This window comes from Dromiciops gliroides, chromosome 4, assembly GCF_019393635.1.
Source record: "Dromiciops gliroides isolate mDroGli1 chromosome 4, mDroGli1.pri, whole genome shotgun sequence".
Taxonomy (NCBI): Eukaryota; Metazoa; Chordata; class Mammalia; order Microbiotheria; family Microbiotheriidae; genus Dromiciops; species Dromiciops gliroides.
The window spans coordinates 86,716,184-86,741,702 of NC_057864.1; positions in this window are offsets into that span (position 1 = coordinate 86,716,184).

Genomic DNA, 25,519 nt, shown 5'->3' on the forward strand with positions numbered 1-25,519 from the left:
CATAAAGGTTTTTTTTTTATGCACATGTAGAAATTCTTATCTTACAGATTCTGTTGTTATTACTCTAAATTGGACACATTTCCTTTTTGGGTTTTTTGTTTTGGAGAGGTTCGCAGAAAACAAGTCCTAAAATATTGTCATTCAAGTAATCTAGTAATCACTAGAAGTGAGTTTGAAACTTGAATATAATATTATACACACATATGAAAGACAGTCTTCCTGTTTTCTTGGAGAGACAGTGTGGTATAGTGGAGACAGAGAGCAGAGAGAAAGAGAGAGAGAGAGAGAAAGAGAGAGAGTGAGAGAAAGCATTCCTTGGAGTGAGGAAGGGCTAGATTGAAATCTCACTTTTGTCACATAGTTGCTGCATGATGCAAGGCAAGTCACTTTACTTCATTGCTCTATAGAGTGTGTTTTCACCATTGAAATCACAGGTCTTCTTCCCTATCCTTAAGACCATTACAACTCTTTGATATTTTTCATTGTTTAAGTAAAGAATATTTTTTCTATCATTTGCTAAAAAAATGTGCTATATAAAAAAGCATATTATTTGCATGGGAAAGGGTTTGTGTAACCTCCTATTTTTATCTATTCTAAAATAATTTATTACATTATGTCATTTTTATTTCATTTCTTTAGGTTTCTTAAGTATGTTAACCATCTTTCTACAGAGATAGTATTATTTTATTCCCAATGCTTATTCATTTCAGGCATTTCAGTTATTTTTCATGTTATTATTGCTAAATTTTTAAATGTCTCTTAGATATGAGTGATGTGAGTCAATATATCTTTTGAATGCATGATTTTTTTTTTAATTTTTTTTAGTGAGGCAGTTGGGGTTAAGTGACTTGCCCAGGGTCACACAGCTAGTAAGTGTTAAGTGTCTGAGGCCAGATTTGAACTCAGGTACTCCTGACTCCAGGGCCGGTGCTCTATCCACTGCGCCACCTAGCCGCCCCTGAATGCATGATTTTAATAAGAATATTTCTTGATATAGTAGAGGTAGCCTGACAGTGAGGAAGACCTAAGTTCAAATTCTGTCTAGAACATTTACCATCTCTTTGTCACAATGCAAATTACATAAATTTGCTGAGCTTCAGTCTCCTCATTTATTAAATGGGAATATGGTTGATTTTGAGGATAAGTTGGGATAATCAATATTTATTCTTTGAGGACATCTTTCAGTTGATATGTACACACACACAAATATATATATATATTTGCAAGGCAATGAGGGCTAAGTGACTTGCCCAGTGTTACACAGCTAGTAAGTGTCAAATGTCTGAGGCTGGATTTGAACTCAGGTTCGTCTGAATCCAGGGCCGGTGCTTTATCTACTACACCACCTAGGGGCCCCTCAATTGATATATTTTAATGATTTTAAGGATTAATAAGTGTTGTATTCCACTGATGGCTTATTCTGCATCTAATTATATCATCATGACATCTTTATTTTTTTTTCTCCCAGTAATATTATGTTGACTTCTTGTGATAATAAACCATCCTTGGATTCCATTTAAAAATCCTACTTGGCCATGATGGATTTTTTTAAAAAGGGAGTGGAGTTTTGTTTGTTTTCCTAGAATTTAAAGCTATGGGTACTTTGTGAAACAAAGGCAAGGAAAAAAGAAGAAATTATATTTTATCTCACTTTATTATGAAAGTAGAAAGGCACATAGTCTGTGGTGCCAATGGGAGTGGCTATTGCCCACTCTGTTTCCAAACTAATGATGGATCCTTAAAAAAAGTGTCCCCTCTGTGACTAACATTTGTTCTGCTGGGGGTGGAGAGGGGAAACATATTTTTTTTAAAGCAACTTTTGATTGCCTGCCTAATTTTTTAAATCTGAGATTGCAATGTTTATGTTACACACTGTTTTTTTAGTTGAGAATTCTATACTTCTATAGATAATCATTTTTTTCTATAGGTAATCATTTAAAAATATTATATATTTTATTGACAAATCACTGAGAAAAGTAATCTTGTATTGATTTAATTATTTTATTTTATGTTAATAACATTTTGTTTTACCCTTTTGATTATTCCTTTGTGTGTGTGTGTGGAGGGGTGCAATGAGGGTTAAGTGACTTACCCAGGGTCACACAGTGAATAACTATCAAGTGTCTGAGGCCCGATTTGACTTCAGGTCCTCCTGAATCCAGGGCCAGAGCTTTATCCTCTCTGCCACCTAGCTGCCCCTTGATCATTCCTTTCTTATTTTCAATTTTAGTGAATTATATTTCCTTTCCTATACAAAAAAGGGCTTTTTTTTAGTAAATTGATTTTGTTAGCCCTTTAAGAAAAAAGTTGTACTTAAATTTGTAAATTCAATTGTTTTCTTATCTTTGCTACTATTTTTGCTGCTCCATCATTGTTAGTTCCTTCCTTTTCTGCTTACTTGTTTTCTTTGTTCCTTTTTGAAGATTTTTTTGTGGGGTTGCTGACTCAGTTCATTAACATTACCTTCAATTTGCTTATTTATATAGATATTCAATGTCAAGATTTTGACTCAGAGTATTATTTTTGGTATATAACATATATTTAGTATGTATGTATGTATGTGTGTGTGTATAGATAGATAGATGATAGATGGATAGATGATAGATAGATATTAGTAATAATCAAAACAGCAAATAGAAACATACATGGTGGTGGAGGTGAGTGGACAGGGGAATCTTTTATAAAATATGATGTTCTTAATCCTATCATACGTAAGAAGTAATATTAAAGGTATTATGCATATGTAACATTAGAAAAAAAGAGGCTGCTCAGTTATGTATCAAGAGTGAGAGGCAGTGAGAGATGGTAGAATACATTCTACACTGGAATTTTAATAATTAGTGGATCCACAATTTCATCTACTTGGGTACTATCTTCTGTATTACAGCATGTAGTCCATCCAAGGGTTCTTATCCTGTGAAGTTCTTACTTATGTCTTTGTAGAGATCTTCCATACATAGATCTTCTATAGAGTTTCCATGAAATGGAAATTTACCATCAGTCTTCCTCAAGGTGTCAAAATATTCTTAACACCAGTACAAATGGACTATCAATCAATCAAAATATATTTTAAGTGCTCCATGTGAAGTGCTGTGCTAAACAGAAATTAAATAAACAGCCCTTTTTCTCAGGAAACTAACACTCTAATGGGAGAAATAGCATGCATACATATATTAAATATATACAAAAACACTATGTGTAATTTTTTGAGTGATAAAGATACTAGAAGCTGGGGTGAGGGAAATTAAGAAAAAGTTTTATGTAGAAGGTGATAGTTGAGCTGATCCTGGAATGGAACCAAAGATTCTAAGTAGAGATGAGTAAAAAGAATATTCCATGTCTGGGAGATAGCCCATGTCAGGACACAAAAATAAGTGATGGACCATCATGTTATTCCTATCTCTAATTAAACTTTTTATCCAGTATTTTACACATAGGCCCTTGTGTATATTATGATATGCTTTAATTCCTTATTTGTACCAGTCATTTGATTCTTTGAATGCCATGATATTCTACTATTTATGAGCACAGAAATTCATTGAAGAATGCTGGAATTTAAAGGTTAGGATCCCTAAGATAAGAATAGAAAAAGGTCTTCCAACGTTTTAATAGGTCCTTAATTAGAGATTTTTTCTTTTTTTTTTCTTTTTTAAATTTGTTTTGTATTTCTTTTTTCATTTTTTATGACATCAATTTTTTTTAAACTTTGTGTTCCAACTTCTCTTTCTCCCTCCCTTCCCCCCCCCCACAAGAACTCAAGCAATTCAAAATAAGTTATACATGAGTAGTCATGGAAAACATTCCCACATTAGCTAGGTTCAGATTAAGGAATTGTCAAAGAAAATAAAAATTTTAAAAACTGTATTTCCATCTGTTTTCAGATACCATCAGTTCTTTCTATGTAGATGGGTTGCAATTTTCATAAATCTTTCAGGGTTATATTGGATCATTGCCTTGCCGAAAATAACCACATGCTTCCTAGCAGATCATTTTACACTATTGCTGTTATTTTGTATACAGTACATTTCACTCTGATTCAATTCATGTAGGTCTTTCCAGGTCTTTTTGATAGTATCCTGTTCATCATAACCTGTATATAGTACCTTAAATTTGACAATGAATTTTCTTCACAACAGCCCAGCAAAGTAGGTACCGTACGTTTTGGGATTATAATAAATCATTAAAACTATTTCCCTCCATCCTATTCCCTTCCCATGGTATTTACTCTATTTTCTATATTCTTTTACCCTATTCCTCCTCAAAAGTGTTTTACTTCTGACTGTCCCCTTCCCTGCTCTGCACTCCCTTTTTTCACTGTCACCCCCCCCCCATCTTCTTCCCCTCCTACTTTCCTGTAGGGTTAAATAGATTACTCCTCCCAATTGGGTGTGAATGTTATTCCGTCCTTGAGCCCACTCTGATGAGATTTAGGTCTTTGAGCTAATTCTGTTTTCTAAATTTTTCTTCTGCCCTCCCTCCCCAACCCTCCCTATGAAATCCAGTAATTCAATATGTCATACTTGTGCATTTATGCAGGACATCTTCCCCTTCCTTGAAAGTGTTTTGCTTTTTACTGCCCTCTCCCCCAATCTGCCCTTCCCTCCTTCCCTCTTCTCCCCCTCCCTAATCTCCATCTGCTCCCAATTTCCCTCAGGGCAAAAATATATTACTATACCCACTTGAATATGTTTGTTATTCCCTCTTGGAGCCAATTCTGATGATATTAAGGTTCACTCACTCCCCCACTCCTTCTCTCTCTTCCCCTCCCCTCCATAAGCTTTTTTCTTATTTCCTACATGTGAACTACCTCTCCTCAGACCATCTCTCCCCTTCCTACTCCCCCAGTCTATTCCTCCTACCCCTCAGCCCTATTTTAAAGATGTCATCATGGGTTAGTTAGGTGGCACAGTGGAAAAAGCACCACCCCTGGACCCAGGAAGCCCCAAGCCCAAATCCAGTCCGAGACATAAGACACCCCACCCTGTTTGCCCCACAAAGAAAAAAAAAACATAAATGCTTTACAGATATCATTCCTTCATATTCAGTTCAGGCCTGTGTCTTCTGTGAATTCCTTACTAAGAAAGTTCTTATGAATTTGAAGTATTATCTTCCCATGTAGGAATGTAAACAGTTTGAACTTTTAATATCCCTCATACAGTCTTTTTCCTGTTTACCTTTTTATGCTTCTCCAGGGTCCTGTATTTGAAAGTCACATTTTCTATTCAGTTCAGGTCTTTTCATCAGAAATGCCTGAAAGTACTCTTTTTCATTGAAATCCCATTTTTTCCCTTGAAAGATTAGTGTTTAATCTGTATAAACTGTGTAAGTTTTTCTAGGTACATTATTCTTGGCTGTAGTCCCAATTCCTTTGCCCTCTGGAAGATCACATTCCATGACCTATGGTCCTTTAATGTAGATGCTAGATCTTGTTTTAGCCTTATTGGAGCTCCACAGTATTTGAATTCTTTCTTTCTAGCTGCTTGCAGTATTTTCTCCTTGACCTGGGAGCTCTGGAATTTGGCTATAATATTCCTGAAGGTTTTCCTTTTGGGATCTCTTTCAGGAGGTGATCGGTAGATTCTTTCAATTTCTATTTTGCCTTCTACTTCTAGAATATCAGGGTAATTTTCCATCACAATCTCTTGGAAGATGCCATCTAAACTCTGATTTTGGTTATGGTTTTCAGGTAGTCCATTGATTTTCACATTATCTCTCCTGGATCTATTTTTCAGGTCATCTATTTTTCCAAGGAGATATTTCATATTACCCTCTATTTTTAAATTCATTTGGATTTACTTTACTGTGTCCTGGTTCTGATAAAGTCACTAGCTTCCATCTGTTCAATCCTAGTTCTTAGGCAATAATGTTCATCAGACAGCTTTTTAATTTTCTTTTCCATTTGGCTTTTCAAGCTGTTGACTTTTTTCTTATAGCTCTCCTACATGGCTCTCATTTCTCTTTCCATTCTTTCCTCTACCTCTCTAAATCTTCCTTCTTTCTATCCTACTTTCTCTTCAAAGTCCCTGTTGAGGGCTTCCATGGCCTGAGACCAATTCATATTTTTCTTGGAACTTTTAGATGTAGGGGCACTGAAGTTGTTATCCTCTTCTGAGGGTGCACCTTGATCTTCCTTGTAGCTAAAGAAACGTTCTGTTGTTCTCAACTTTCTTTGCTTGCTCATCTTGCCGTTTTTTACTTGACTTTTAGCTCCCTCTTATGGTGGGGCCCTCCTTGCAAGCTATACTGTGTCAAGCTTTAGAGGGTCCCAGGTGTTTTGGTTTGAAGGAGGACAGGTTTTTCTCTTGCCTGGCCTGTTCTCTGGTCCAAAGGTAACCTCAATCCAACTTGCTAGTTAGCCAGCCAGCAGAATGCTGTGGTGGTTTTTAGCTTGGATAAGCCTGCACCCCTCCCCGACCTGGGCCTCCTGCCACTCAAGATTTCTTCCTGGTTTCCTGCTGGGGTGGGATATCTGAACTCCTTCTCAGGTCCCGCAGACTCCCCTGTGTTTTCCACCCCCAGGCCAGCCATTCCACCCTCTCACTTGATAGTATGCTTAGTTCCTGAAGACACTGGTACTGCAGCTGATTTGGAGGCTGGGGGTAAGTTCCCCTTGTGCAGCATGTTTGGGGTCTGTGGTGGTGTGATTGGGTGTTGGATTCTGCTTGCAGTCCAGTGTAACGATTGGAATGACGCCACCAGCTGGAGACTTACTGTAGAAGAGTTCCACCCATGAAGCGAAGGTCTTTGAGGGCAAGACCAGGAGTCTTTTCTTTGGCGTCAGGAAGTGACGCGGGCTAGTGGGAGGAGGAAGGAAGAGACTGGCGCTCGGTCTCAGACTCTGTCCTTTGGACTCTGGTGGAGAGCAGAGCTAGAAATGTGCTCTCTCTTTAATAGATAGGAATCTAGGCCTTTCTCTCTCTTTACCAAATTCTTATTCTCCTTAATAAATGCTTAAAAGTCTAATTCTGGCTAAAGCTTATAATTTATTGGCGACCACTCATTAGATATTTTAGACAGTTTAGCAAGAATTTTAGCCCTTAACACCAGTATGGCCCCCTTTATTCTGGAAAATAAGTTCAGTATCTTTTTGTGGGTTTTGCCTCTCCAGGGCTTGTTTTATTGCTGTTTGGGGGGTAATTGTGTCAGGAGCTCTGTGTGTTTAATGTCTTTCCTCTGCCATATTTGCTCTGTCCCCCCTTTATTGAAGATTTATATGAAAACCTTGAAAAGAATCATATATGCTTAGGCAGCTTAGGTCATTTATGCCCCACAGTACCTAGCAATCAAATGATGATTCCATGTAAGTATTAGAGACAGTATCTGAACCATTTCCATAAAACTAATATTAAATGCTTCATTATTATTTTAAATCTATTGTTACAACTTATAAAATCTTTTGGAAAAGAGATTAGACATATAGGTAAGAATCAGCATGTTATGTTCCATGATCAAATTTGAATACACATATCACTTTACATAGAAAAAAAACGTCTTCAATACAAATACAATTGATTTGAGAGGATAACTACTAAAAGAGAACCAAGAATGATAGCCCATCGAGGTCAAGGTCAAATATAGCAACATTTTCCTCATCTAACCTTTAATCTTTTTTCCTATAGTGCTATAATTTGCTTTTGGATATTTATTCTTTGTTTTTCACTTCTTGGTCAGTGGGTTTTTGTCCTTTGTTCTTGAAAAGGACCAAGAGCACATCACTATGTTGGAATCAAAGTACAGTGTGTCCAACTGTAGCTGATCAAATCAATATGAGTTTGGAACACTATCACAGGCTGGACACAAATAGTCCATATGAACAATTTGGGTGGAAATGTTTCTAAATGTGTGCATCTCATGTTTCCTTGGAGCTATTGCAATTTTACTTCCCCTATAGAGCAAAAATCCTTCTTTGATAAAGGCACACCATGCTGGATCATCCTTTGCCAGCATCTCTCCTATGACATGCAATTAATTCCAAAGTTCTTTAGACAGAATCATCTCTTAATGAGATAATAAAGGTTGGATTTTCCTTCTTTGGCCACCAACCTATGCTCTAATAAGAAGCCAGAGGGCCTCGTTACTTGAGACAGATCAACATTAATCTTTTTTTTCTTTCTTGTACAGCTCTAAATTCTGTCCTTGACCTGGTATTATTTTCCAAGTTCTGTTTTTTGATTCTTTAAACTCATTTCAACTTGTTTCTGAACTAATAACCTTAATGGAAGATATCCTGGGGATTCTGTCACAAAAAGCTCATAAAGTAACTATTGTATGTAACTCTGACAGAGACTCAGAATTTGGGAAAAGAGGAAAATGAGCTTTTGTTTATCGATGCATCCACCTGATTGTACAAAGACAACTTCTTTTACATTGTACTTTAAAATCAACTCAATCAAAAGGAAAAGCCAAAGTAGATTGTGATAAATGCTCTTCTCCCCCCATTGTTTATCCCTCTTTTTTTCTCTTAACCATATATTGTCTTAAAAATTTAATTCAAAAACAACAAATTCAGGCTTCGTGATCTATATTTTTAATCTTTTATGCTGATGGCAAATAAACTGATTCTTCATACTTTCAAATAAATTCCTTAAGAACTATAAGGACTTTTAAGAAGAGCAATTGAGTAGGCTTTGTGCAGAGAACTATAACTGTTAAACTTTTGAGTGCATTTTAAGTGTTTATTTTTGCCAGTAACTAAAAGATTCTAACTGGTTTCATGTAATTAACCTTCATTCTTCAAGCCCATGTTCTTCTGTTAGCATAATTTATGAGAAAATAAATGTAATCTGCATTTCTCTAATGCCAATTAGAAAGGTCAGAGACACAGGCCAGTGTTTCTCAGAGTCAAGAAAAGCTCTGTTGCCTAAGGAATACACAAGCCTGCTTTTACTGATTAGGATTCTTAGTTTCCTTTCCCTTTCAATCTGTTGGGTAAGACATTTGTTTTTCAGCTACCTTTTTTTAAATAAGTTGCTGCTTGAGTATCCAATACATCCATTGCCTCTTCCCCACATATATTCCTAAGAATAGCTACTGATACAACATTATATGTATCTGTGTGTATGCATATTTATACATATATATGCATATGTATGTGTGTATATGTGTGTTCATACATATATGTAGATATATTTACCTATATATGCATTTTTCTGGTAAATTAAAATACAAAAATTAAATTGAACTGTGTGCTTTTATTAAGAAAGTGGTGATATATATTTTTCACAAGGTTAGCAACAAGATTTTTTCCATTAAAGTGATTGTGATTATCAATGCTGTAGGAACTGTTAAAGAAAAATGCCTGTGAACTTTTACAGAAGCAACCCCAGACACAAAAAGAGGAATCTGGAATGAACCAGAGTCCAATTTTAGTCAACACTGATAATAAATGCACTTATTGCCCAAGAATAAGCTTGCAAGCTGGAACAATGTCTGTTCTGACATGTTCAAAGCCTAGTTGGAAAGAGTGATATATTTATATATTTCAAACAAAGGGAGCCAGAGCATTTGTGGAGAAACATGGGAAATAATCTCCTTTCCCAAGGGAGGGGAGATCTAGGAGGAGGAGTAAGGAATTCCAGATGTCAGATATGTGTTGCTTTGATACACAAATAGGCCTGACTTGAGCACAGATCAGCCAGGCTTGAGCATAAGCAATAAGATAATGGGACACAAAACAGGATATGTCCTAGAGCCCTATAACCAACAATGAGGGAACTCTCTGAAGATAAGGATGTCTCTTGAAGGTCCATAACCAAATGGCTCAGGGTCTACTTCAAAGTTGGGATGAACTTAATTGTCTTCATAGTTGCTGATTTTCTTCATATTCAGCTAGGTTTACTCTTGGTATGTATGCAAAGGATTTTTGGTATGTCAAGCCAATACAACCAGTCCTCATATAGTTCTTCAGGTAACCTGGATAATTGGGGGTGGGGGTGGGTTGAGGTTTAAGCTAATCAAGATATTCATTTTCATTTAACCAATCCTTGCTAGTCATATATAAGTTAAACAACTTGGAAACAAGTGGCGCTTCCATTAATGCAGATAACCAATTAAAAATATAATATACAACTCTATCAGTAATTTTGAATTAAATTACAAATCAAAATATGTGTTAAACAAATTAGGAACCCTTATAGCTAAAAGTACAAAAAAAAAAACCCATAATTGAGACCCTAACCTGAGGCCATTTGCTTCGAAATTCTTGATGATAGAGTTGTTTATCAATTTTTTTTTTTTTTGCACTAGTATGGACCCTTGTGTTCCCACCCTTGCACTTGTGTTAGATCAAGAGCAGTGCTGATTAGTTGATGGAGATTGCTGGACAGAGAGAGCATCATGACCATTTAGATGCCTAAGATCACCCTATTTCCAATCATATAAGAAAGGAACTATTGGAATATCTAAGGTGACAGATTAGTTATTTTGTTTTCAGGTATTTGAGTGCTTTGATTAATAGTTTGGTTGCATTCATTGAGAAACATTATTCTCATTAGTGTTTCATTCATGCCTATTAGCATATATAACAGTAAACTGTCTATACTTGAGTACCATATGTTACAATAGAATGTATTTATATAGAATTTTAAGATTTACAAAACACTTTATCAGTATTACCTCATTTGAACCTCCACACCCTGAGGGACAGATGCTCTTATTTTCTACCACCCCATTTTACAGAGGAGGGAACCCAGATAGAGAGAGATCAAAGGACTTGTCTAGCAATACACTACTTGTACATGTCTGAGGCAAGATTTTAATTGAAATCTTTCTACCTTGGAGTCTAATGTTCTGTTCACTAAGGCTTATTTGTTCATGCCCATTGTGCCTAATATGGAGACCCTCCCTGCCTCAACCTTTGGAGCATGTCCAGATTGCTTAACATGGAGGTTCTGGACCCCGTAGCATGGGGGTGTTGCCAGTGTTCTTAAAACTGGTGAGACTGAGATTGTCACTCCCTTGGTCCCAGTTCACTTGCAGCATGGGCACTGTGATCTGAAACAGTGAGGGAGTAAAGACTCCCTCTCCCTGCTCTCCCTCTTTTATCCAGGCTTTGAAGAAATAGGTCTGGTGGTGGTTTGATTCTATTGTGCATTGTTTGTCCTCAGTTTCAGGTACCTAAAAAAATTCCCTTGAAACCTAGGAGTTCAAGTCATGATGACCTTGGAGCCAGGACTGCAGGCAGGATGGTGCAGGCAGCCAGTCCAGAAGGAAATCCTTAAAAAGCCATGGAGTCTGCGACTTAAGCCTGAGGAAGGCTTAGGGTTTGGAATTAAGACTGGACTCTATAGGAATCTGGCTAAACTGTGAACCTAATCTCTTCCATTTCCAGAGGCTGCTGGGAGGAGGATTATTTATTGGGGTAGTAAGTTTATATATTTGTAATTATGACTTTGTAGTAAATGTTTCTTTGTAAAAGCTAGTCAGACCTTGAGTGACTAATGGAACTTGAGGACAGGGGATCAACCCCTACATACAAGTGAGGGAACACCATCAGTGGGGGACTGTCTAGACTAGGGCTTCTTAAACTTTTTCCACTCTTGACCCCTTTTTGCCCAAGAAATTTTTACACGACCCCGGGTATATAGATATATAAAATAGGTACATATAAACTTTTACTGTTGCCAAATATTTCAGGATCCCTACATTCAGTTATGTGACCTGATTTGGGGTCTGAGACCTACAGTTTAAGCAGCTAGGGTATGGGGCAGCTAGGTGGCGCAGTGGATAGAGCACCGGCCCTGGAGTCAGGAGGACCTGAGTTCAAATATGACCTCAGACACTTACTGGCTATGTGACCCTAGGCAAGTCACTTAACCCCAATTGCCTCACAAAAAAAGGAGAGAAGAAGAAGCAGCAGCAGCAGCTTAGGTCTAGATACTCCCAAATGAATGCTTAGACACTCCCAGAAACCCTGGGTGTGGAGTGAGATGTTTCATTCCTGGCCTTCTGGCTGTGGGGGCCAAGGTAGAAAGTGTTACATATGCATTGTCTTACAACTTCTTTCATCTCTAAAACATTTTCTTTGTGCAATAAGCCCCCCTTTTGCTAATGCTAATGTATAGAATGTAAGCTGCTGGAGGGAAGAAGTTGTTAGGTTTGTGTCTTTGCACTTCCAGGGCATAGTTTAGAGTCTTAATCCTAATAAATAGTAAAGCAGAGAAATTAGGCATAAAATACTTATGCACAACTTGCTATCCTTTCAAATATATAACAAAATTATCATGTAAATATCTTTTTATTTTTATTTTTTTCCTTCCCTCCACATGGCTACCATTAGACAAAAATAGGTACACATACACAGACACACAGCCACATACTTCTATTTATTAGTTCTTTCTCTGGGTGCAGATAACTTCTTTCTACATGTAGCCTCTATAGTTATTTTGGGATTTTGTAATAGTTGAAAGAATTTATAAAAAGCATTTTATTTTTATTTAAAATTTTTTTTTTGGTGGGGCAATGAGGGTTAAGTGACTTGCCCAGGGTCACACAGCTAGTAAGTGTCAAGTGTCAGAGGCCAAATTTGAACCCAGGTCCTCCTGAATCCAGGACTGGTACCTTATCCACTGTGCCACCTAGCTGCCCCTATAAAAAGCATTTTAAAAATCTAGGAGTTTTTCTCTTTTTCTTTTTTGATACTCTTTATGAAGAAATTATCCTTTTGAATGGATTGTATTTTGAGGTTCAATTTTAGCTGGTTTTAGTAAAAGAATCCCCTGAATCTGAAGGATGAATAGGACTAGGAATGAAGCTGAAAGAGAGAAAAGTGGATGGAATGTGCCTATTTGGATGGAGTGTGCTGGGCTCCACCATTTGCCTGGAACAAACTGAGTGAGCCAAGTTAAACCAGGTGGAGGTCGTCAGAGGTCATTCAGGAAAGTAGTTCAAAAAAGGCCAGCTGGCAATTAGGAGGAGGTGGCCCACTTGGAGGGCAGTGAGAACTAGGAGCTGGAGTGAGTGGATTTGACCAGGAATAACAAATGTGAGTACGTAATTGTTCAAAAAGTCAAAGTTGAGGCTGGGAGGAAATGGTGTTTGAAATGAAGGGAGAGGGATATAAATTTCAAAAGGAGACAAGAAAACAAGTATTGCAATGAGACAATTGTTCAGCATGGCTGATGAGGAGCATTAGGCATTGTCAGCAAGCCATGAAGGCTTCCCAGACCCCTCTGTTCAACTTCAAAATGAAAACAAAAATAATAATAATAACATATATTCACACAGCTCTTTCCAGCTTATATTGAAAAGTGAATATTCACATAAATGCATGTCTATATTTGAATATACATAAGGCAAAGCAAAAACCAAAATCATGAACTAGTTACTGCAGTTAAAACCATTCCCACTTTATAGCTTAGGAAATCAGAACCAGAAAGGAACCTACTGCATGTCCCCATTGTTCTCTGATTTTTTCCTCTAGTATAGGAGTTTCATGGAGATTGAACCAAATACATTGAATTTGCCATCCCTCAAATCTTTGCTATTGGGACAGCCAGGTTAACCTACTTATTCTCTCTTTCTCTCTCTCTCTTTTTTTTCTTTTTGGGTGAGGCAATTGGGGTTAAGTGACTTGCCTAGGGTCACACAGCTAGGAAGTGTAAAGTGTCTGAAGTCGGATTTGAACTCAGGTCCTCCTGAATCCAGGGCTGGTGCTTTTTCCACTGCTCCACCTAGCTGCCCCCTTATTCTCTCTTAAAGAAATGTGCAACTAACCCACATGAAGCAGTGGATAGAATAATGGACCTAGAGTTAGGGAAACAAATTTATATATGCCCCTAGAAACTTAATTCTATGATCCAATGTCACTGACTTCTTTTCTAGTACCCAAATACAACACTCTATTTCCAGACTCTGTGTGTTTTGACTTCTCCTCATTCCCCACCTTCCATACCTAGAACTCTCTCCTTCCTCATATCTGCTCCCTAGGTTCTTTGGCTTCAGCTTAGTCTCATCTGAAGTCCCACCTTCTGCAACAAAGCTTTCCCACGTCCTCTTTAATCTTAATGCCTTCGCTCTGAGACTACCCTCCATTTTTTTCATATATATATAGTCTGTACATAATTGTTTGCATATTGTTCCCTACATTATGCTGTGAACTCCCTTAAGAGAATGGACTATTCCCTTCCCTTTCTTTCTCTTTCCCAGAGCTTAGGACAGTGCCTTGGCACATAGTAGGTGATTAATAAATGCTTGTCAACTAAATACTTGACCTTTATGTATAGTCTGTGTTTCATTTTTTGTTCACCTGCCCTCTGAAACCTTGCTGTCTTCAACTCTAGCTTCCAGATATTTGTATCATAGGGTTATTCCATGCCTAGACATTTTCTTTCATTCCTCACCTTGTTTTGACTCTGTCAGTACTGGCTTCCAGCCCTGCCTCTGTGATTTATTTCTGTCCATGATCACAGACTACTTAGAGAAAAACAATATCTCATTTAATGACATGCCTGAAATTAATGACTGAGGTATATGAGCAGGAAAGTCCCAGACACGAAGTTCTGTGGTTATAGCTGCTGGGGGAAGAGCTAGTTTAGAGGTGTGTGATTCATAGTTTCTAAGGCATACAAATGCTATCCAAATAGAATGGTCAGTTTCTTCCAAGATCACACTAGAATCATAAGATTGATGAGCTGGAAGGAGGCTCAAATGATATTTATCTAGCCTCACATCTCTCAGTGTAGATGATCTTCTGGATTGGGAGGTAAGGGGATGTAATTACTATGAACAAAAGACTCTACCTAGTTTTCCTATCCAGGGCTGTGTATTTTTATGGCCTCCACTTAGCACTGGCTCAGAGTCTGCAACTATATACAGACATGTAAAAGTTGTCTGTCCCAGTTAGTAAGCAACTTGAGATCAGAGACAATTTTTCTTTTGTTTATGCATCCCTAGGATCTAGCACAGGGCCTGGAATATAATAGAAAGTTAACCATTGTTTGATGATTGGTCAGTCAGATACTTGAGGGGCTACCACCACTTTGTCAGTGGCTAAAACCCACTGCCAAAAAGAAGGGTAGGTTGGTTGCAACTTACATCCAGGATAATTAATTTTAAATATATAGAAAGAGCCGCAATTTCTCCTTTTAGATTGTATATGCTTTGTATGTATTTTGCATCTGTCTACTTACTTGTCATCTCTCCAATCAGAATATAAATTCCTTAAGGGCAAGGTTGTTTGATGTTTGTCTTTCTGACCCCAACACCAAGCACAAAACCTTATACATAGTAGGTACTTAAAGTACTTATGCATTCAGTGACTCTTTGAACTGCCATTGATATGAATGCATGCATTCATGTATGCAAATGTACCTTCTAGTAAGGAAAGTCACAAAAATATTTGCATAATAAATCAGGGTATAGCCTGGGAAGGAGTAAGGTCATAGTAGAAATAATGGTATAGCCTGAAAAATTAAAATGATTATATTGTTAGCTGCAAAAAATAATTATAAAAAAACAAAAAAACAAAACAAAACAAAAAAGGGCAGATAGGTGATGCAGTGGACCTGAGTTTAAATCCAACCTCAGACACTTAACACTTACTAGCTGTGTGACTCTGGGCAAGTCACTTAACCCCAACTGCCTCACAAAAAAATAACAAAACAAAACAAAACAAAAAATAATTATAACCTGAATTCTATCTTATCTACAAAATTTTGTTGTAAACATTCTTTTTTTTTTTTTTGGTAGGGCAATGAGGGTTAAGTGACTTGCCCAGGGTCATACAGCTAGTAAGTGTCAAGTGTCTGAGGCCAGATTCGAACTCAGGTCCTCTTGAATCCAGGGCCTGTGCTTTTATCCACTGTTCTACCTAGCTGCCCCCTGTTGTAAGCATTCTTATTAAGAATGTTTCTAAACTTTATCAATGTTTTTTTTTTGTTTTGCACAGAGCAGTAATGGTTAAGTGACTTGCCCAGGGTCAGACAGCTAGTAAGTGTCAAGTGTTTAAGGCTGGATTTGAACTTGGGTCCTCCTGAATTCAGGGCTGGTTCTTTATCCACTGTGCTACCTAGCTGCCCCATCAGTGCATTTTAATGCTTCAGTAAATACCATATAGAAATGATACCTTACTTTAAAAATATTATATATATATAGATTTAGATTTAGATATATATCTTACAATGTTATATACACACATTACTGTGAATATCAATTCACTTTGCAGAATGCTAAATAAGTTTTGTTTCCTGAAGGTATATCATGTAAGTTGTTTTATGCAATCCCAAACACAAACTTGATTTCTTGTATTGTGACTCCACCTTCATATAGTTCTATATAAACATTACTATTGGTAGAGGGAAACGTCTATGTTCAGGCCTTTTTCCCTGACAAAAGAGGCAAAACTCAGGACAAGGATAATCAAAAGGAGCTTATTTTTTATTATTTTTTTTATCTTTTTAAATTAAAAAAAAAAAAACATTTGTGTGTGTGGGGCAATGGGGGTTAGGTGACTTGCCCAGGGTCACACAGTAAGTGTCAAGTGTCTGAGGCCAGATTTGAACTCAGGTCATCCTGAATCCAGGGCCAGTGCTTTATCCACTGTACCACCTAGCTGCCCCTAGGAGCTTATTTTTTAAAAATCAAAGCTGACAGCATGTGTTGATGGGGACTGGTCAGCAGGGACCAACCCTGGGACTTGGAACTGGGTGTTCTTTTAAAGAGAATCCTTATACATAATAGTTTGTAAAAGGAATGGGCAATTGTTGCACAGCGTCTTTCCCATTGCTGAGTAGCTCCTTCCTTTTTGCTTCATCATATGGAAATAAGGTCAGATGCAAACAGGTGGGATTTAAGCACATGTGACTATGTGATAACTGACACGTAGGGAATAGGATCAATGTTCATGTAGTAGCAGAGTTGATGATACCCCATTTAACAGCCTGGTTAACACTACCCAGGAAGACAAATCTCAGTAATTTCCCTCTTATTTTGCTACACTATTCACAGTGTATAGCACCACAATTAGAACTAAATATCTTAGCCAGTGAAAAGTTCTGTAGCCCAAAACATATCTGTAGCACATATATTTTTGCAATTCAGTAGTCATTCTGAAGGTGCTTAAATGTCAAGGCACCCTTTTCCACCCTCCTGTTATCACAGTTTCCTTCCACTAGGAGTTAGATTCTTGACCAAAAAAAAAGGCAGTTAGAGACAACATGAAGGGGCTCTGCATAAACCCCATTAGCTATAAGATTTACAAAATCATAATCCCATGTTCCCCTCAATGACATAAAGGTTGAAGAAACTTGGATAAACAGTCACAATCTCATATTAATTTGAAGAGGGAGATTTCCGTATCACCAAGATCACTGAGAAAACCCAGTAAATATAAACACCATGAAACAAAAGGCCAAAGAAATACAATCATAATAACGTCAAATCTCCTTGCAACCTGGAATCCATTTTCAATGTTCATTTAATTAGCACATTTCTTCTTGAGTCCCAAATGTCCCATGTAGTCCTTGGAAACATTTTCCCTTAGACGTTTTAGAAAAGGCACTGTCCTCAGGGTAGCTCCTGAGGGGCTTCTCCTAGCAGATCTGCTTCTCTGGTTCTAAGTCACTTGCAGAAATTCTTAGATAATTCTACTAATCTTGCTACTCATAAGGCTTTGAACAATTCAGTACATTTTGACAAAATCTAATCAGCTTGACTTTCCACTGATTAGTTTATGTGAGGAGAACTAACTCAAATCATATGTATCTAATCCTTATTTTTTGTTGTTGTTTTTTTGGTTGGGCAATGAGGGTTAAGTGACTTGCCCAAGGTCATACAGCTAGTAAGTGTCAAGTGCCTGAGGCCAGATTTGAACTCAGGTCCTCCTGACTCCAGGGCTGGTGCTCTATTTACTGTGCCACCTAGCTGCCCCTATAATCCTATTTTTAATAACAGAGCTATGAGAGAGAGAGAGAGAGAGAGCGCACGCGAGAGCAAGTGAGAAAGTATGAGCCCACAAATATGAGCAAGGGGATTATGGCAAGCCTAAGAACACATTTACCTAGTTATAAATTAAATGGAGTTGACCACAGATACAGATTAACAGTGGTAAGATCCAGGGCAGCTAGGTGGTGCAGTGAATAAAGCACTGGCCCTGGAATCAGGAGGACCTGAGTTTAAATCCAGTCTCAGACACTTGATACTTACTAGCTGTGTGACCTTGGACAAATCACTTAACCCTTATTACCCCACAAAACAAAACAAAATCCTCAGTTTTAGGGGCAGTTAGGTGGCACAGTGGATAAAGCACCAGCCTTGGATTCAGCAGGACCTGAGTTCAAATCTGACCTCAGGTACTTGACACTTACTAGCTGTGTGACCCTGGGTAAGTCACTTAACCCTCATTGTCCCCCCCCAAAATAGTAAGATCCTTCATACTTGAATCCTATTACAAAAATTCAGATATTTTAATATTAATCTATCAATTGGTAGATTTAATATTGTAAGGACAAACTTCTACTCTTCACCTACCTTGATTATAGAAATTTGCTATGAAAGGAAAAAAGGTGGGACATGGTTACTATAAAATCAAAACCGTTTCTTCAATGGCACAGACTGATCTGGCACTAGATATCAGGAGAAAGAAAAACTCCCTTAGTTCTATTTCATTTCAGCCAAGGATCAGTTAACAGACAATCACATCGCAAACTTTCACATTATTGACAGGGTATCAAAGCCAGGCTTAGAATTAACCAGGTGGGACAATTTCCTTTTCTGAAAGGAAATAACACAATGGGGAAACTTAGTCAGAAGTTTCACCTATGCAAGGTCTTCCCTTCAATTTTACTAGTGATAGACATTTATAACAGTTCTTAGACCACACTTCCTTTAAGTAGCACATGGCATTGCCCTCAGATGCTAGACAATTAGTTTGATAACAATCCAGACAATCGTACCTGAAATCAAAACTTAGAAAAATATCAAATTGCAAGAGATTTTACCTCAAATAGCAAAATTTCACAACTCACAACTGAGCGCTAGCATATTTTTCTCATATTTCCCTAAAAGTGAACGATGAGCAAATATAAGGGTGTTTTATTTATTTTTCATTTACAGATTAGGAATATTCACATTCTGGAGTTTCACATATGCAGCAAACACATGATAGTTGGCTCACACCCTACCCTTTCCCCCCCCAAAAAATGCTAAGTACTGTAAGTCTCCAGATGAATCAATATCCATGTTGCTTATTAACCTCTAAGGTAAAATAAAATATTTGAATTTTAAATCCATTGTTACTGAGTTGGTTCAAAGATGTAACTTCAATATATACTACTTATTAATAGATAAAATTTCATGATTTACATAAGTGATAGCCAAGTTTCCTCAGATGAAAACCACTCTTCCCTCTAAGCAAATTTGTAAATTTCCCCACTTTGGCTGGGAGAGGTCCTAGTGTCTCAAACTTCAGTACAGTCAGTTATCATTGAACCAAAGTGAACAATTCATAACCTGTCCCCTTTCCTTCCAGCCTGGCAACCAGAGTTCCTCTAATGTCTGTAAGGGAGGACTCCTGCTATGGGGCTTCACTAGCACTGATGCCACTACTATGCCCTGCTGGCAAATCTACCCAGAGCTGCCAGGAAGCTGTCCTGCCACCTGTCTGTCAGGGAGCTGAATTTGTGTAATGTAAAGTGAGAACTGTCTATACTTGAGAATTTTATCACACATGGTCAGCAAGGCTGATAGGATCCTATGACCTTGCCCCCCCCCCAAAAAAAAAAATGTTGTTTGGTCATTTTCAGTCATGTCCAGAGATACTGGAGTGTTTCGCCATTTCCTTCTCATTTTACAGATGATGAAACTGGGGCAAACAGGGTTAAATGATTTGCCCGGGGTCACACAACTAGTAAGTGTCTTGAAGCCAGATTTGAACTCACCAAGATGAGTCTTTCTGCCTCCAGACGTGGCACTCCATCCACTTCACCATCTAGCGGCTCTAAGTAGGAACCTTTCTGATAAGGATAGTTTAAGGAGTCTGTATCACTTTTCTCCCAACAGTAAGTTATTTTCATCATCTGATTTAAAGCAAATATACCCCATTAAATACTTACCCGTTTTCAGCCATTTTACCATATTTTTAACTGAAATTTATAATCTAACAGCATTCAGAGTAAAAGAGGAGTTACTCTTCTAATAGCATTTAATTACAGTGGTTTCCCAAATTTCACAACAAAAGAAAAAATTTGAGAAACACAATAATAGCATACATGATATCATGTATTTAAAATACTGGTAGAATGAGGCTAATATAAACATATTCCCTTTTTGCTATTTAATGACACCCCCAACCACCACCACCACCATCTCCTTGCAGTGGAATGAATTATTTTAGTGGAGTGTCACTTTCCACTGCCATAGAAAATGATAATGTCAGGGAAGGGCAAATATTCACTGCAATTCTGGTCCTCTTCAGACTGTATAAAATGTCAAAATGGCCACTATATCTTTGAGAGTTCTCAACTGTACACTCCAGCCTAGCAAAGTACCCTATGGAAAGTAGAAAACATTAGAGAACTAGTACACTTAATCTGAAATGAGGAGAAATGAGATTTAATTGAGGATAAAATGTTACAGCTCTAGGGCCAATACAGTCTAGTTTGGAAGAAGTAATATGACTTCTGTAAGATAAAATTATACTTATGTAACCTGTTAGGATTCTTTGAAAAAAATAATGAATGTGATGAATACAATTTTCTTATCTTTTGAAGTATATTTTGCAGTTACCATGGAAATCATGTTCTTCCTTCTGAACCCTAATGAAAGTTGAAAGGACTGGAAGTGGGAATCAATTGGCGAAGGAATGGTGTAGAAATACAGAGGGGTAGCTGTTAATTTGCTGTGCCGCTCCAGAGAAAAGTGCTCCATCAATGCTAATTTGTAGGGAATGGTAACAAGTACACTCTAGAATAGATAATAGACATCTGATTTGAGGCTTAAATGACTGTAATAACACCATGCCCATCTAATTCATTGCCATCATTGCAAAGAGCTGAATGTGCTTTCCTCACATTGTCATGTTTACTTTCAAATCAAGCAGATGAAGTTGCAAACGGTGTCCGTTTCTTTCTTCACTGTTTGCAGGATAGAAAACTTGATTTACAGAGAAGTTAAGTGATTATATTTAAACTTACAAAATCTCTTAACTTATGCACATGAATATTGTATTTTCCACTGAGTTTAGGAGACTTTTGAGGGCAAAGATCATGCCCTACTTAATTTACTTCCTTTACAACCCATCAGGCTTTAGATTATACAAGTATTTACTGATGCTCCCAGCTGCTAGTAACAAGGTAGTAAGGGGCTAGCCCTATGAAGATGGTGAAATGTTAAGACATTGGATTTCACATTTGATCCTAGATGAAACAGGCAGTCATAGAAGCCCAGTGATGTTGGGTGAAGGGAGCGATGAAATAGTTTCATGCTTTTAAAAATGTACCTTATCAACTAAGCACAGCAAGGATTGGAATGGAGAGAAGATTGAAATAGGAGTACTGGAAGGTTTTTGCTATAGTCCAGGTGAGTGGTATTGAGGGCAAAATAAGTAAATATTATACATCAAAGACCTATTATATTTATTTATTTATTGCAGGGCAATAAGGGTTAAGTGACTTGCCCAGCATCACACGGCTAGTAAGTGTGAAGTGTCTGAGGCTGGATTTGAACTCAGGTACTCCTGAATCTAAGGCTGGTGCTTTATCCATTGCACCACCTAGCTGCTACTGGGCCTATTATTTTTGAAAATGGGAGAAATTTCTCTATCAATATAAAAATCTGACCCATATCTAACGTAGTAGATGGATTTTAGCAAGTTACATAACACTCAGAGAAATTAAATAATTTACATAGGGTCAAACAGGTAGTTAACATCAGAAGAGAGATTTGAACCCTTCATCTTCAGATTTAACACACTCTCCAGTAAATCACTGTCCCTGTGACACATTTAAAGTACCTGGGGAAAAAAATAGCAGCAGATAAAGTTAATTGTAGGAATCTATGTAGCTCAGTAGCTCAGCACCTGGTCTGGGGTCAGCAGGACCTGAGTTCAAATCTCTGGCCTCAAACACTTTAATAGTTGTGTGATCTGGGCAAATCACTTAACCCTGTTTGCCTCAGTTTCTTTATATAACCAACTGGAAAAGGGAATGGCAAACCACTCCAGTATCTTTGCCAAGAAAACCCCAAAGAAGGGTCATGAAGAGTTGTACACTACTGAAAATGACTAAACAACACCAAAGATCATTGTATTATTGGAAAATTAATATGAATCTTCTATTCACATATGTACACATAATGAAGATTATCTGATTATCTGAGTAACATAAATGTAGTAACTAAGTTTATAAATAATTTCACATAACACATTATTATGGATTGAGATTAAATTGGAGGGAAAAAAAAAACAAGCAAAATCCTCAGCTGGTGAAAATCTACATGAAGCCCAAATTCTGTCAGAAACAGATAAAACCTTATCTTTAATTCTGTGTGCCATCCTGATGAATGGATAACTTTATCAGAATATTTGCTAGGTTAATGCTACAAGGGAAAGCAGTAGCTAACAATATGTGGCTATATCTCTTATAGACTTCCTTTTTTTTTTTTTTTTTAAGCAGGGAAATGAGGGTTAAGTGACTTGCCCAAGGTCACACAAGTAGTAAGTGTCAAGTGTCTGAAGTTAGATTTGAACTCAGGTCCTCCTGAATCCAGGGCCATTGCTTTATCCACTGCACCACCTAGCTGCCCCCTCTTATAGACTTCTGTCACAGTACATGCTTGCTTAAATAGGTCATCTGCTTCTCATAAAAATCTTCAATGACTCTCTATTACTTACTCCGTAAAATCCACATTCCTTATCTAGTTCAAAGCTATCACCAGAAAACCCTTCTAAGTCCCCCCACCCAGCACTCTCCATTTATTTGTCCTAAGATTAAAGTCAAAGTGAATTCTTTGCTCTTCGTCAGCCATATGTAAGCATTCCTGCCTTTAAATTGATACTCAGATTCTTCCCACCTTTGGGAATGCTTTTCTTTGGTGCTTCTGCCTATTTATCTCATACCTATCATTCAGAGTCCAGTTCCACAGGACTATAGATAAGATGGTTGTTAACATCAGATTGGATGACCACTTATTAGGGATTTCTATGTGGTATGTGGGATTCCTGATCAGGAAAGGGTTGAAGTAGATGGTGTCTGAAGTACTATTATAAAAAAGCCTTTTTTTGTTGTTGTTTTTGCAGCTTGCTAGAAGTAATCTCTCCATCTTCAAAACTACCTTTTTATAAATCTTTGAATTCACTTATTTTCATTGTAAGTTTCACTATATGTTGCAATTTTTGGTAAAAATGTTACTTGTCTTTAAATTCCTTTAGAGAAAGATTTATTCATTTCTTGGTGTCATATAAATAGTGCTAATTAGAAAAAAATAGATATTGGTTCAATGATATCGAACACAAGTTTCTCTTTTAGTTCCTGTTTTTGAGTAGACTAATTGTATACTGCCCCTATTTGATGCTTGCTTCTCAGAGAAGTATAATAATATGATATTTCCTATAGTTATTGAACCCTAGCTAACATGTAGATAGATATATGTAGATAAACAGATCATTACTGAACCCTAGCTCATATAGATAGATAGATAGATAGATAGATAGATAGATAGATAGATAGATAGATAGATCAGACTATTATTTTTCATTCAGATAAGAAATATAAGGCTTTATGCTACATAACTCTGACACCAATAATATGTCATGTCAAAATCTTAATTGTTGGCAATCATTACATGTCACTTTGTGTTTTTTTTATATATTCTGTTTTTTAGTTCCTTCATGGGGATGCCCTATGTTGTTATTATAAGGAGGTGGTAAAATACAATGACAGATTTTTTTTCTTTTGGATCTTTCTTTTTGTTAGGGGCAATTTAGTTCCATGTAGAGTTTCTCCAACTTAAGGTTTTGCTCTATCTTTTTCTTCCTTCAATTTATTGTCAGTGTATATAACACTATGCCGGGGGCAGCTAGTTGGCACAGTGGATAAAGCACTAGCCCTGCATTCAGGAAGGCCTGAGTTCAAATCTGTCCTCAGACGCTTACTAGCTGTGTGACCCTGGGAAAGTCGCTTAACCCTCATCCCTCCCCTCCAAAAAAAATAACACTATACCAAGTGTGTAACTATGTACAACTTTCCATACCCTGAACTCACAAAAGTGTATATACGGAGGACAAGGAAGTATTGAGATCGTTATAATGAATTTATAAAGTAGGCTGACTTAATAGCAATGCAAAGTTTCCATATCAGAGAAATTGTTATTCTCCATCTACTGATATAGTCATTTGCGTCTGCTGGTCATAAAATTTTAGGAGGGATATTGACATAAAGATCATATAGGTTGACTAGGACGGTTAGGAAGATCAAAACCATGTTGTATACATATTGGTACATTTATTGTATATGAGAGAAGGCTTTGGGGAACTGTGATATCTGCTTTCAAGTATTTGAAAGACCTTTTTGAAGAGTAATTAGAGCTGTTCATCTTATCCCAAAAAGGAAGAACTATGGTGATGTCATTAGAATGGAAATAACTATAATAAAAATAACCCCAATAATGCAAAAATATATTTCTACATTGCTATAATGTTCGCAAAGGTCTTCTGCATACAGTATCCCATTTGATATTAATGACAATACTTTGATATTACATTCCTATTACATGGTTGGATTTGAACTCAAACCTTTCTTGATTAGAGGGCTAGTGCTTTCTTTTTTGTAACACCTATGAAATTCGTCATAATTTGGCAAATCTTAACTATGATCACCTGCATATATTCCCATCATTTAGCATAGTACTTGGTACATAGTAGGTACTTTTTAAATGTAATAGCATTTAAAATTTAAAATTTACTAGTTGATTGACTGGAAATTGGGTGATCATGTCAGGGGCATTGTAGAAAGAATTCATTCTTTTGCTAATGGTTACAACGGATAACTTCTTAGGTCCCTAAGGTGTTCTACGGTTTGTAAGAAAATTCAACTGTTTTTTTTTTTATTTTCAGATTTTCATAGCACTAATAAAACAGAGCCAAATAATTGACAGTATACTCATTCATTCATTCACATACACACACACACACACACACACACACACACACACACACACATGCTCAATAAATTTATTTTGTATTCTTTCCCAGGTTCATCTATAGCAGATGACAAAAACAAAACAAAATAAAACAAAAATAAACAATAACAACAAAACCAACAACCTCCATTTGGGAATCCACATTCATCCCAATAAATAGTCATGTAATATAGCCCAGAAGACAAAACTGTACATATAAAGTCAAAGAATCTAAGGAAAAAATCTTAGCTACAAGAATTTATAATCAGTATGACCTTTGGCAAGTCCCAAAATCTCTGGCTCTCTCTTTCCTCATCTGTAAAAATTGAGAGTTGGATTATATATTTCCAAATTTAGAATTTTATAATCCTAAATCATATTTAATTACATTCAGTATGTAGAACATTAA